This window comes from Pelodiscus sinensis, chromosome 33 (genome assembly GCF_049634645.1).
Source record: "Pelodiscus sinensis isolate JC-2024 chromosome 33, ASM4963464v1, whole genome shotgun sequence".
Taxonomy (NCBI): Eukaryota; Metazoa; Chordata; order Testudines; family Trionychidae; genus Pelodiscus; species Pelodiscus sinensis.
In genome coordinates, this window is record NC_134743.1 from 5,763,252 (window position 1) to 5,775,798 (window position 12,547).

Sequence of the window (12,547 nt, forward strand, 5' to 3'; positions counted from 1 at the left end):
AGGCAGCAAGGGAAGGTCACAGAGGAGGCAAGAACAGAGCAGAAATGTGGGGGGATGGAGGAAAAGGGAAACCAACCAGGAGAAAGCCCCAGTGGCGCTAAGGACGCAGCCCAGGTGAGGAATCACCTTCTGGCCCTTGACCGAGGGCTGGGCCTGCCTGGAACCCAGCCGGCCCCGGGCGGGATCCAACCCCTGGGGGCTCTTACCTTCGTCACAAAGGTGTCGGGATGTGGAACTCACAGAACGCGAAGGAACCGTGAGGAGGAGACGCACCAGAGCTAAAGCAACCGGGGGTCTCCAAAGTCCCCTGGGCCCGCCCCCCGCTTTTATCAGCCTGAGATGTGGGTCCCTCTGTGAGGTCATCACCTCCCCACCTGCCCTTTGCCTTATATGCTGAGGGCTGCCCAAAGCCCCTGTGAGGTCACCGCCCCCCCCTCACCCTGCCAGGCAAATGTCCTGCCTCTGGCCACCCCCCTGGGAAGTTTGAGCCATTACTAGGGGTCCCTCCCCCTCCCTCATAGGCTGCTCCCTGCCCTACACTGCAGGCTTCTTGCACGAGAGCTGTTTCACGCCGGAGTTCTTGCGCAAAAGGTCTCGTGCAAGAGTGCCTCCACCCTGCCATAGGCTTTTGCACAAGAGCGTCCATGGCAGTGTGAACGCTCTCTTGTGCAAGAAAGCTCTGATGGTCATTTTAGCCATAAAAGTGTCTTGCTCAAGAAGCCCCTGGTGCCCGTCCACGCTGCCTTCTTGCACAACAGCTCTTGCACAAAGGGGGCTTAGTCATCGTCGGGAGAGGAATAACTCCTGTGCAAGGAGCCCTGTTCTCTGATGCTTTACTGCAAATTTACTTCTGCAAGAACACACGTAGAGTGTAGACGCGCCACAAGTTTTTTCGCAAGAACACACAAAAACAAGCCATGTGGATGTTTTCTTTTTAGGCAAAAGCCCCTTTTTGCACAAGATCGGTCGGCCTTTTTGCAGAAATAGGGATCTTGTGGGAAAAGGGGGTTTTTTGCACAAAAAGTAAACATCCACACGGCTTGGTTTTGCGCACAAACCCCAAGCACAAAAACGGATCGGCAGAAAATATGCAAATGACATTGCGTGTCATAGAGTCCCTCGTTAGCATATTTGTTGCCAAAAAAACTCGTTGTGTAGACGTAGCCTAGGAGAGAAGCGATCTCAGACACAAAGCCCTTCAGTAAGAGGGCATAGCCCTGGGGCGTGGTAGGAGACGTACGGCAGACATGGGAGGTCACTCTCCTAGCTATTTGGCACGGAGGAGGCCTCAGCTGGAGCACTGTGTCCAGATCTCAGGGCCATGCTTTAGGAGAGAGAGTCCAGAGGGGAACTATGAAAAGGGATTAGGGACGTTAGATATTCACTGAGTAGTCAATTAACCTCATGATTTCTTATCGGTTACTTGACTTTTCGATAGTCCCCAGGGGCCAGCTGTCTCAGTCCTGGCTCGCGCTGGGTGCGGGACCTACCCCCTCTGCGGCTCTGCATTTACAGTGTGTTAGGAGCCAGGCAGGCAGGCAGCCTCGCTCAGTTCCAGTTTGCACCAGGTCCAGAAGCTCAGACCCAGCCCCCAGGCAAGGGGGATTGGGTGCTAGGACCCCCCACCTGTGTATAGGCCCGGGGCCATCTGGGGCACGGATATTGCTGGGGTGTCGGAGGGGTTTTGCTCGGGAGGCTTCAGGCAGGCAGCTGAAGCGCTCTGTGGGACTGGTTTGTGGCCTGTGTGGAGAGGTCGCCAGTCAGGGGGACTGTAAAGAGCCCCGGATTTGAGCAATTCGCCCTGAGCGGACGCCCTAAGCTGTGCCCAGACACGGCCCGGTCTGTCACAAGCAGTACGGAGTGCCAGGAGGGAACTGGTCTAAAAAGCACCTCCCCTTGCGACCTGGCTGCCTGTCATCCCACGCTGCTGCCTCCGTTTTTGGCGAGAGAGAGACACCGGTGGGGAGTCGGATTTTCAAAAGGCAGGTCTCTGTCCTTTGTGAGCCTTCCAAAGCGCTTCGGTGGGGGGAGGGGGCAGGAAGGCGGACGACACTCAGGAATTGTAGCACCCAAATCCACGGAGTGTTTCGCCAGCACCTCCTGCAACAGAGCCCAATCCCTGACAGGCTTTTAGGCAAGATAGATCATTTGAAAAAATGACAGACACAGGGTTTTCCGTCACCGCTCTCCCTTTCTTTTATTTCCCTGGGCTAACTGGCTTGTTCCTCTTTGGCTAAGGATGGAAGGGTATGTCTACACTACAATGTTAGTTCGAACTAACGGACGTTAGTTCGAACTAACATTCATAGCCGCTACACTAGCGCTCCGCTAGTTCGAATTTGAATCGAACTAGCGGAGCGCTTAGTTCGAACTAGGAAAACCTCATTTTACGAGGCTTAAGCCTAGTTCGAACTTACTAGTTCGAATTAAGGGCTGTGTAGCCCCTTAATTCGAACGAGTGGGAGGCTAGCCCTCCCCAGGTTTCCCTGGTGGCCACTCTGGCCATCCTTAAGCCCTGTTCAGAGTCCACTCAATGTGGACTTGCTAGTTCGAATTAGCAAAACTAGTTTTTAGTTCTAGACGCGTTAGTTCGAATTAGCTTAGTTCGAACTAGCGCTGTAGTGTAGACATACCCGAAGAGAGGAGCCAGCAGGGGTAGAATGAATTGTGTACCAGGTCCTGGAAACAAGAGCATCTCCTCCAGATCACCCATCCACACCTGAACTGTTTAAAAGCTTGGCTGCCAATAAAGACACCTTAGCTCAGCAAATGCCAAGCCAGGCACCTGTGTTTGGACACGAGGGGTGCACAGGGATGTGAGAACCAGGAAGGCTGATCTGTGAATTCACCCCCAACCGTCCCAGTACAAGACAGACGCTTGCGCCAACCAGCAGGGGTCACTGCTCCTCCGGTTTGGCTTGGACAAAGGTGCCCATCTGTTTGGTGTTCGCGTCTCGGAGCTGCGCCAGCTGCCTCTGGCCACGGCGGAGCAGATACTCGATGTGCATCACGTCGGCCCGGGGGATGCTGGCGTTCTTCCGGAACTCAGCCTGGATGCGAGGCAGGAATCCCGGCTTCTCCCGGCCGGTGCGCAGGAACTGCCTGTACAGGCTCAGGACGTGCTTCTGCAGCTTGCTATGCCGGGCCATGGTGCGCCTGGGGAGCCCTCCCAGGCCACGGGGGGGCCAGCGCCACGAGGCAGGGGCTGGAAGTGAACAGAGGCGGAGATGTTAGAGCAGCATCTCATTCCCAGACGCACCTGTGCAGGCATTTCCATGCACTTTTCACCCCCACCTGCTAGGGTTACCAGATGGTTTAAAAAAAATACCGAACAGCAGGGGCCGGGGGGGGGGGCGGGACTGGCTGGAAGAGAGGGGGTGGGGGGGAACCAGCCGCCGGGAAGCGGGGCTGGCTGGGAGGGGGCTGGAGGGAGCGGGGCTGGCCGGGGGGCAACCAGCCGTCGGGAAGCGGGTCTAGTTGGGTTGAGGACCAAGAGGTGGGGGAACCGGCCGGCAGCGCTGCAGAGATGTACCAGAGCCTGGGTCGGATTCATCTTTGGTGGGCCCTGGCTCCTAGACCATAAACACACTCCCCCCCCCACCCCCCCGGAGGCCCTAGGGAAAATGGCACCCCGGCCCTGTGGACATGGTGCCCTCTCTGTTTCCCTTGGCCCCGTAGGCACTAAGCTCCACTCCTGCCGCCCAACTCCTACAAGGCCCGACGGATTTCTCTGTGGCCCCCGACCCAAAAAAGGATCCCCCCAGCCCTGTGTTAGGGGATACGAGGGAGTCTGGCTGGGACGTAAGTGCAAATAACTCTGCTCTTAGCAGCTCTGAACCGATGGGCTCTGCCCTGTGCCCCAACCAAGAACCCTAACATAAGAACGGCAGTACTGGGTAGCCTGTCTGCTGACAGTGGCCAGCACCAGGTGCCCCAAAGAGGGTTGACCAAAGACAATGATCAAGCGATTTGTCTCCTGCCATCATTCTCCAGCCTTCCACAAACAGAGGCCAGGGACACTATTTCTATCTCCTGGCTAATGGCCTTTTATGGACCTAACCTCCGTGAAATTATCTAGCTTCTCTTTAAATCCTGTTATAGTCCTAGCCTTCACAGTCTCCTCTGGCAAGGAGTTCCACAGGTTGACTACACGCTGTGTGAAGAAGAACTTTCTTTTATTAGTTTTAAACCTGCTACCCATTAACTTCATTTGGTGTCCTCTAGTTCTTCTATTATGGGAACTAATAAATCACTTTTCTTGATTCACCCTCTCCACACCACTCATGATTTTATAGACCTCTATCATATCCCCCCTCAATCTCCTCTTTTCTAAACTGAAAAGTCCCATCGCTTTAACCTCTCTTCATATGGGACCCGTTTCAAACCCCTAATCATGTTAGTTGCCCTTTTCTGAACCCTTTCCAAGGCCAAAATATCTGTTTTGAGGTGAGGAGACCACATCTGTACACAGTATTCAAGATGTTGGTGTCCCATAGTTTTACACAGGGGCACCCTGAATTACCAACCCACATGGCACTGCCCATTAAAAACCCACCAGGACTTACCCAGCATTTATATGCAGAGGTCCCGCACCAGCGGCAGTCTGCACTGGACAGGAAACCATCCGCCCAGCACGCGCGGGAAATCACAGGAACCCAGCCTGGACGGTCCGATGCCCCAGCCCTGACAGAAGAAAATCAAGGTGTGCTTGAAGTGCCACGCCCACCATCCCTTGGTCCCCTGGGGCATTCGGCACATCCTGCTGGGTGAAAGGGCCGGTCACAGCTCCAGGGTCTGTCACACTTCAGGGCCTTTGCCAGCTCCTATTCACCGGGGTCAGGCAGATAATCGCCCCGAGCTTTCCCAGCACTTTTCAGCATCAGCTCTCAAAGGGGGGCAGCATGACCCCCATGGGAGCAGGGGAATGTAAAAGAAGGAATGGGGCAGGGCAGGGCAGGCAGCCAACGGCTTCTCCTAATTCAGTGGTCCCCAACCATTTGAGGTTTCCCGGCGCCAAGGGGCGTGGCCGTTTGCCCGCAGGGCGCCCTGGCGCGGGGACCCCCATTGTGCACCTGGGGGCGGGGACCCCCCCAAGGGGCGGGGACCCCCCCAAGGGGCGGGGACCCCCCCATAGCCACATTCCCAGGGCCGCCCCCCCCACAAGCACCGCGCGCCCAGGGCCGGGCCCCCCGCCAAGCGCCGCGTGCCCGGGACCGGCGCTCTCCCCCCAAGCACCGCGTGCCCGGGGCCGGCACACCCTGCAAGTGCCGCGCGCCCGGGGCCTGCTCTCCCCCCATGCACCACGTGGCCAAAGCGCGGCAGCCAATCCGCGGTGCCCCCGGGGCCGGCGCTCACTGTGCACCATGCGCCCGGGGCCAGCTCCGGCACCGCACATGCGCCACGTGCCTGGGGCCAGGCCAGCCCTGAGCAATTGGCGGGCGCATACAAATGCGGGCACCGTGTTGGGGACCACTGTCCTAATGTTAGCAGTGGGGACACCAAGTTCGGAAGTGAATGGTTAACCAGTAAGCCGGTTATGGTTAACCAGTGGGGGCTGGAGCAGCCCTCCACCAGCCATAGGCAGAGGGCACTCTGGCACACCACGGGTAGGGTTGCTCAGCAGTCACAGCAGTGTGCCAAGGGGGTAGGTGTTGGGGCTGCTCCAAGTCCATCTTTAACACGTTCTACGTGTCCCATTTAATCGGTTAACTGGTTCAACGTATTGTTTAACTGGTTAGCTAATTAAATGAGATTTTACATCCCTGGCACCAAGGTGGCTAAAAGTAGGGTTGAACTGGGACTAGAAATTCCAGGATTTTGACTTTTTTTTCTGATCTCACACAGTTCTGCAAATAAATTTACATTTTGTTTAGATTTTAACTATTTTTAAATGTATTACGGTGGATTACGGAAGATAAACTTTAAAGAGAACAAAGAGTCATTTCAGGAATGGAAAACTACATTTTAATGTTCTGAAATGGTGGAGTTTTCCCCTTCCAAACAAAAGGTCACTAAAATCAGTGTTTTCCAATGGAAAAACACCCCCTCTGAAAACTTCCTTCCAGCTCTAGTTAAAACGGCCGTATTTTGAAGTGTATAATCAACCTCTGGAACTCACTGCAAAAGGATATTAATGATGGTGAAGGAAAGGGGAGGGAATCATAGAATCATAGAGCTGGAAGAGACCTCAGAAGGTCATCAAATCCAGCCCCCTGCTCTAGGCAGGACCAATCCCAACTAAATCAACCCGGCCAGGGCTTTGTCAAGCTGAGACTTAAACACCCGCTGTGTACAGCCTGTCTGATCCCGTCTGGGGAAGCATGGGTGGGAAGAAAGAATTAGACAGGGTTAGACAAACCCGTAGGTCTTGGTTGACTTCGTCCTGCTTCAGGGCAGTGCGCTAAACTTGGGGACTACTCTAGTAAGACCAACATTTCAATCAATCTTGTCAAGAAACAGGCAAAAAAAAAACCCCAACCCAAACCAGGGAGAAACACGTTCCTTGGTTTGTAAACACAGACACAGAGAACAGCTCCTTCCGCTGGGGGGGTGGGAATAAAGAAAATAATCCCTCGCCCCCTCCCCTTCCTATTTGGTCCTAAAGGATGAAGATTTGTGCAGGCTGCGGGGGCAGGACTGATACTCAGGGAACGGGGAGCATGGGGGAGAAGGGGGCAGCTTGCTTACAATCCAGGCGCAACCCCGTGCCTCGGGGCTGGCCCAGCAGAGGCGGGATTTCTGCAGCGCAGGGGGACACGAGGTGAAACAAGCAGCGACTCGGCCGATTGGGGCTTGTTATTGTAGGGTCGCATTGAAGCAGACACTGGCACCAGCGTCGCCTCCAAGAGCGAGGGGAGTGCGCGGCCTGGTAACCCCGGACGGACCCGGACCTGGACCCCCCTGCGCTGGGGGGCCAGGAGTCACCGCCCCTCACCTCCGCCTCCTGCCTGCTCGCAGCTCCCGGGCCCACGGCAGCAGCTGTGCCAGCCGGCTCCGAATGTTGAAACACCAGCAACATTAGCCCTCGCTTCCCATTGGCTGGAGGGCCCCAGGGGCGGGCGCAGGGAAGGGGAAGCTCCGCCCTTCGAGGGCCACGTGGGCCGGCAGTGGAAGTTGCAAGTTGCTAGTCAGCTGGAGGAGAGAGGGGCCCGGCCCGGCCTGCGCACAGCTGTTCTTGTGCAAAAAGCCTGCAGTGTAGACATAGCCTTAGAGGGGCAACCCCAATAGTCAGTACTAACAAGGAGTCCTGTGGCACCTTGAAGATTTATTTGGGCATCAGCTGTTGCGGAGGAAAAGCAGGTCCAAGTGTTTTTTACCCCTGGAAGCGGATGCCCAAATACACGTGTTAGTCTTTAAGGTGCCCCAGGGTGCCTCTGTTTAAACAAGTGGAAGAGAAGGGCCTGTGTGCACCTCATAGGATGCCAGGCTAGACTGAAGATCACAATGGCCCTCTCTGGCCTGGAAGTTAATGAATGGTTGCATCTGGCCAGGCTGCCTCTCTTTATGCTTGCATTAACTAACTGGGTTATTTGCAGGTGTTGTACTCAGTCCAGCTGTGTCGGAGCGCCTGCTGCTGGAGGAGAACGCAAAAGTTCTGTTACCTGGTTTGTAAGTCTGGAGCCTTCTCTACTGCACGAGGTACAAGCCACCTGGCTCTTCGCTAAAGTTGCAGAGCCGAGTCACTATCGCTGGATGTGGTCTCCGTGCCCAGAGTCCCCAGAGACCACAAACCAGATAAGATTCGAAATCGCCCAAGCAGATTTTTTGCGTAACAACATGCAATAATAGCTGCCAGCGAACAGACTCAGCGCTGCGCCGCTACACTTTATGGAAGCCGTGGCAATGTCCTAACACCCACTGAGCACCATCCAGTGCCCCCACACAGTCAGCTGGTGAACACCATTTGAGGTGAACTTTTATACATTCCTGATGTATCAGGTTGCTACCCCCTGTTACCTGGTTACCGTCCCTTACCTTGCAGAAGGGGGCTTACTTCCTAGTCTTCATACTGTCAACTTACTATCTGTTATGCTGTCAACTTTGACCTGGTCCTGAACATAGGTCGGTATGTACTTTATTTGTGGGAGGTAAATGGTACCAAGATGTTCCTTAGGACAATCCACAGAACTACAGACCGGTCAGCCTCACCTCACTCCCCGGAAAAATCATGGAGGGGATCCTCAAGGAATCCATTTTGAAGCACTTAGAATAAGGAAAGGGATCAGGAGCAGTCAGCATGGATTCACCAAGGGCAAGTCATGCTTGACCAACCTGATTGCTTTCTATGACGAGGTAACTGGCTCTGTGGACATGGGGAATTCAGTGGATGTGATATACCTGGACTTATTCTTGCCAGCAAGTTAAGGAAGTATGGATTGGATTAATGGACTGTAAGATGGATAGAAATCGGGCTAGACTGTTGGGCTCAATGGGTAGTGATCAATGGCTTGATGTCTGATTGGCGGTCAGTTTCAAGCAGAGTACCTCAAAGACCGGTTCTACGGTCGGTTTTGTTCAACATCTTTATTAATGACTGGATGAGGGGATGGATTGCACCCTCAGCAAGTTTGCCTATGTCACTAAGCTAGGGGGAAAGGTAGATACATTGGAGGGTAGGGTATATGGTGCAGAGTGTCCAAGACATATTGGAGGATTGGGCCAAAAGAAATCTGATGAGGTTCAACAAGGACAAGTGCAGAGTCCTGCACTTGAATGGAAGAATCCCAAGAATTGTTATAGGCTGGGACCGACTGGCTAAGTAGCAGTTCTGCAGAAAAGGACCTGGGGGTTACAGTGGATGAGAAGCTGGATATGAGTCAACAGTGTGCCCTTGTAGCCAAGAAGGCTAATGGCATATTAGGGTGCATTAGGAGGAACATTGCCAGCAGATCTAGGGAAGTGATTATTCCCCTTTATTGGGATGTGGTGAGGCCACGTCTGGAGTATTGTGTCCAGTTCTGGGCCCCCCACTACAGGAAGGATGTGGACGCATTGGAGAGGGTCCAGTGGAGGGCAACAAAAATTATTAGGAGGCTGGAGCACATGACTTAGGAGAGGCTGAGGGAGTTGGGCTTGTTTAGTCTGCAGAAGAATGACGGGGGATTTGATAGCAGCCTTTAACTATCTGAAGGGAGGTTCCAAAGAGGATGGAGAGAGGCTGTTCACAGTGGCAGAACGAGGAGTGATGGTCTCAAGGTGCAGTGGGGGAGGTGTAGGTTGGATATTAGGAAAAACTCTTTCCCTAAGAGAATGGGGAAGCACAGGAATGGGCAAACTAGGGAGATGGTGGAATCTCCATCCCTAGAGGTTTTTAAGTCCTGATTTGACACAGACCTGGTTGGGATGATTGAGTTGGGATTGGTCCTGCTTTTGGGCAGGGGGCTGCACTCGATGACTCCTGAGGTCTCTTCCAGCCCTGGGATTCTATGATTCTAAGGCAAGGGACTTCTTTTATTTGAGAGCCCCAATTCCTTCAACAGCAGTATAGGTCCAATGCATGGAGCTCCTGAAGAGCAGCTCCGCATCCCTTTCTATGGCAGCCCAACTGTCCTTGGAACTGGTCAGACCAGTGTGACATCCCCCTGTGTAGGCATAATGAGCTAACGTGTCCTTCACTCCCATGCACCAACTTTGCCACTTATCAACTATGTTTTTAATTTGTTCCAAGGGAAAGCTGAATGAAGCCAAAATTAATGAGTGTTTTAACTTGTAACAAAATACAGGACTGTGTAGCACTTTAAAGACTAACAAGATGATTTGTTAGATGATGAGCTTTCGTGGGCCAGACCCACTTCCTCAGATCCACTATTTGATCTGAGGAAGTGGGTCTGGCCCACAAAAGCTCATCATCTAATAAACCATCTTGTTAGTCTTTAAAGTGCTACATAGTCCTGTATTTCGTTTCAGCTACACCAGACTAACACGGCTACATTTCTATCACTGTTCTAACTTGTGTTTCTGTTCCCAGGAAATGTTGAAACGGTAGATTCCTAGGGACTGTCAAGTAGAAAGATTGACCCAAATTAGTTACTTGTTTACTTTCTTTGGCTCCACTGGAATCTTACAACAGGGATTAACTAGCTCCATTCATATCTATAATTAACACAAACAAAATCTATGTTTAGTGACAGGTATGGTTTCCTGAGCACATGTCTAACAATCCAGACATTTAAAATCAGAAGTTAGTGGAAGGAGGCTGAAAAAGGTGAGGCTTTCGAGAGAAAAATTGCCCGAGAAAGGGTTATTTTGAACTCCAATTTACTCTGTATCAACCCATTTTTCCATTAAACCAACCTAAAGTACTATAAATAGGACTCAAAGTTTATGGGAAAAAAGGGAGGATGCGAGTTATGAAAAAGCAAACAGTTGATAGGAGAAGCTAAAATTGGGGGAAAAAATCTATAACCAGTAACATAAAGGATAATTAGGAAATGTTTAAATATATCGGGAACAAAAGAAATCAGAGGAATGGTAAAGATCCATTACTGTATAAGGCTGGTCAAATTGCCAATCATGATGAAAAAAAGAAACTTCAGCAACCTGCTTGGAATTTAATGCGTTGAACTACACACAAGCCATAAAGATTGGATGTCTTTCTAAAACATATGTGGTAGCTCAACCGAGGGATGTTAAATTGCGCTTAATCAGCTAATCCAGTAGTTGGTGGAATTTCCATCGACTACTCAATTAGTCAATAAGGGTATGTCTACATTAGCTCGTTAATTTGAGCTAGGTAGGCAAAGCAGGCAACCGGAGTTGTAAATGAAGCCCGGGATTTAAATAGCCCAGGCTTTATTTGCATGTTCCCGTCCGGTCGCCATTTTGAAATTCCACTAGCCCGAAGTAACTGCCGCGCGGCTATAGAATGAGATGTAACAGTTAATTCGAACTAAGGACTTAGTTCGAGTTACCGTTTCATTGCCACATGTAGCTGGCAGGAAGGGACCTCGAGAGGTCGAGTCCAGTCCCCTGCCCTCATGGCAGGACCCAGTACTGTCTAGACGAGTGTTTCTTAAACTTTTTAAGACCGAGGAACACCAAACAATTTTTTTTTAATGAGGATTTTTTGTTGACTCCTGAGGTCTCTTCCAGCCCTAGGATTCTATAAATGTGCTTGGTACCTGTGCCTGGACCTTTATGCTTGATCTGGCTTATACTATTTCTCTTTCCTGCCTGCGGTTCCACTGAGCCAGAGTCTTGCTTCCTAGATTTCAGGCCTGTTGCTGTTTTTATGTTACCGGCCTTTATTCGGGCCTGCTGATTTTATGTTACCAACCCGCAACTTACTACAGAGGCAACTGAGTCCCAAAAAGGAGGAGCAGCTTGTTCAAAAACACAGCAAGCCAGTGGCAGCGCTAGGAATAGGACCCGTATGTCCCAACTCCCTGTCCCCTGCTGTACTAACCAGACCAAAATACTTTGACCACCAGGGTCTGAAGCCCCACAGACAGGGGCCACGGATGGGGAGGGGGAGAGGCAAAGGGGGCAGTTGTCTCGGGAGCTGATGATTTAAAAGGGTCCAGGCCTCTGGGTCACTGTATCGACTATTATGGCAGCCGCCAGTGCCAGAGACCCGGGCAAATGAAATCAATCCTAGAGCTCTGTCTGGTGCAGGGTGGGTGGCGCTAAGGCCTGATTGGCCCTCGCCTTGCCCCTCCTACCTTTAGCTTTGCCCCTTTGAGGGGGTCTAGAGCCGACCCCCTCCCATACATTACCCAGGGCCCGACAACGTCTGTCACCAGACCCGTTGACATGAATGTGCCCCAAATCCCTCAGACCCAGTACAGTCCCCCCCTCCATCCCCCCCCCCCCCCCCGGATCCTTAATTCTTCTCTTGTCATCTGATTGCTTCAAGCATTGTTACAGGCTGGGGACCGACTGGCTAAGCAGCAGTTCAGCAGAAAAGGACCTGGGGATTACAGTGGATGAGAAGCCGGAGATGAGTCAACAGGGTGGCCTTGTAGCCAAGAAGGCTAATGGCATATTAGGGGGCATTAGGAGGAGCATTGCCAGCAGATCTAGAGAAGTGATTATTCCCCTTTATTCGGCTCTGGTGAGGCCACATCTGGAGTATTGCGTCCAGTTCTGGGCCCCCAACTACAGGAAGGATGGGGACGCATTGGAGGGGGTCCAGGGGAGCTTGACCAAAATGATTCGGGGTCTGGAGCACATGACCTATGAGGAGAAACTGGGGGATTTGGGTTTGTTTAGCCTGCAGAAGCAAAGAGTGAGGGGGGATTTGATAGCAGCCTTCAACTTCCTGAAGGGAGGTTCCAAAGAGGATGGAGAGAGGCTGTTCTCAGTAGTGAGGGATGGCAGAACACGGAACAGTGGTCTCAGGTTACAGCGGGGGAGGTCTAGGTTGGATATTAAGAAAAACTATTTCCCTAGGAGGGTGGGGAAGCACTGGGCTGGGTTCCCTAGGGAGGTGGTGGAATCTCCATCCCTAGAGGTGTTTAAGTCTCCGTTTGACAAAGCCCTGGCTGGGATGATTGAGTTGGGATTGGTCCTGCCTTGGGCAGGGGGCTGGACTTGATGACTCCTGAGG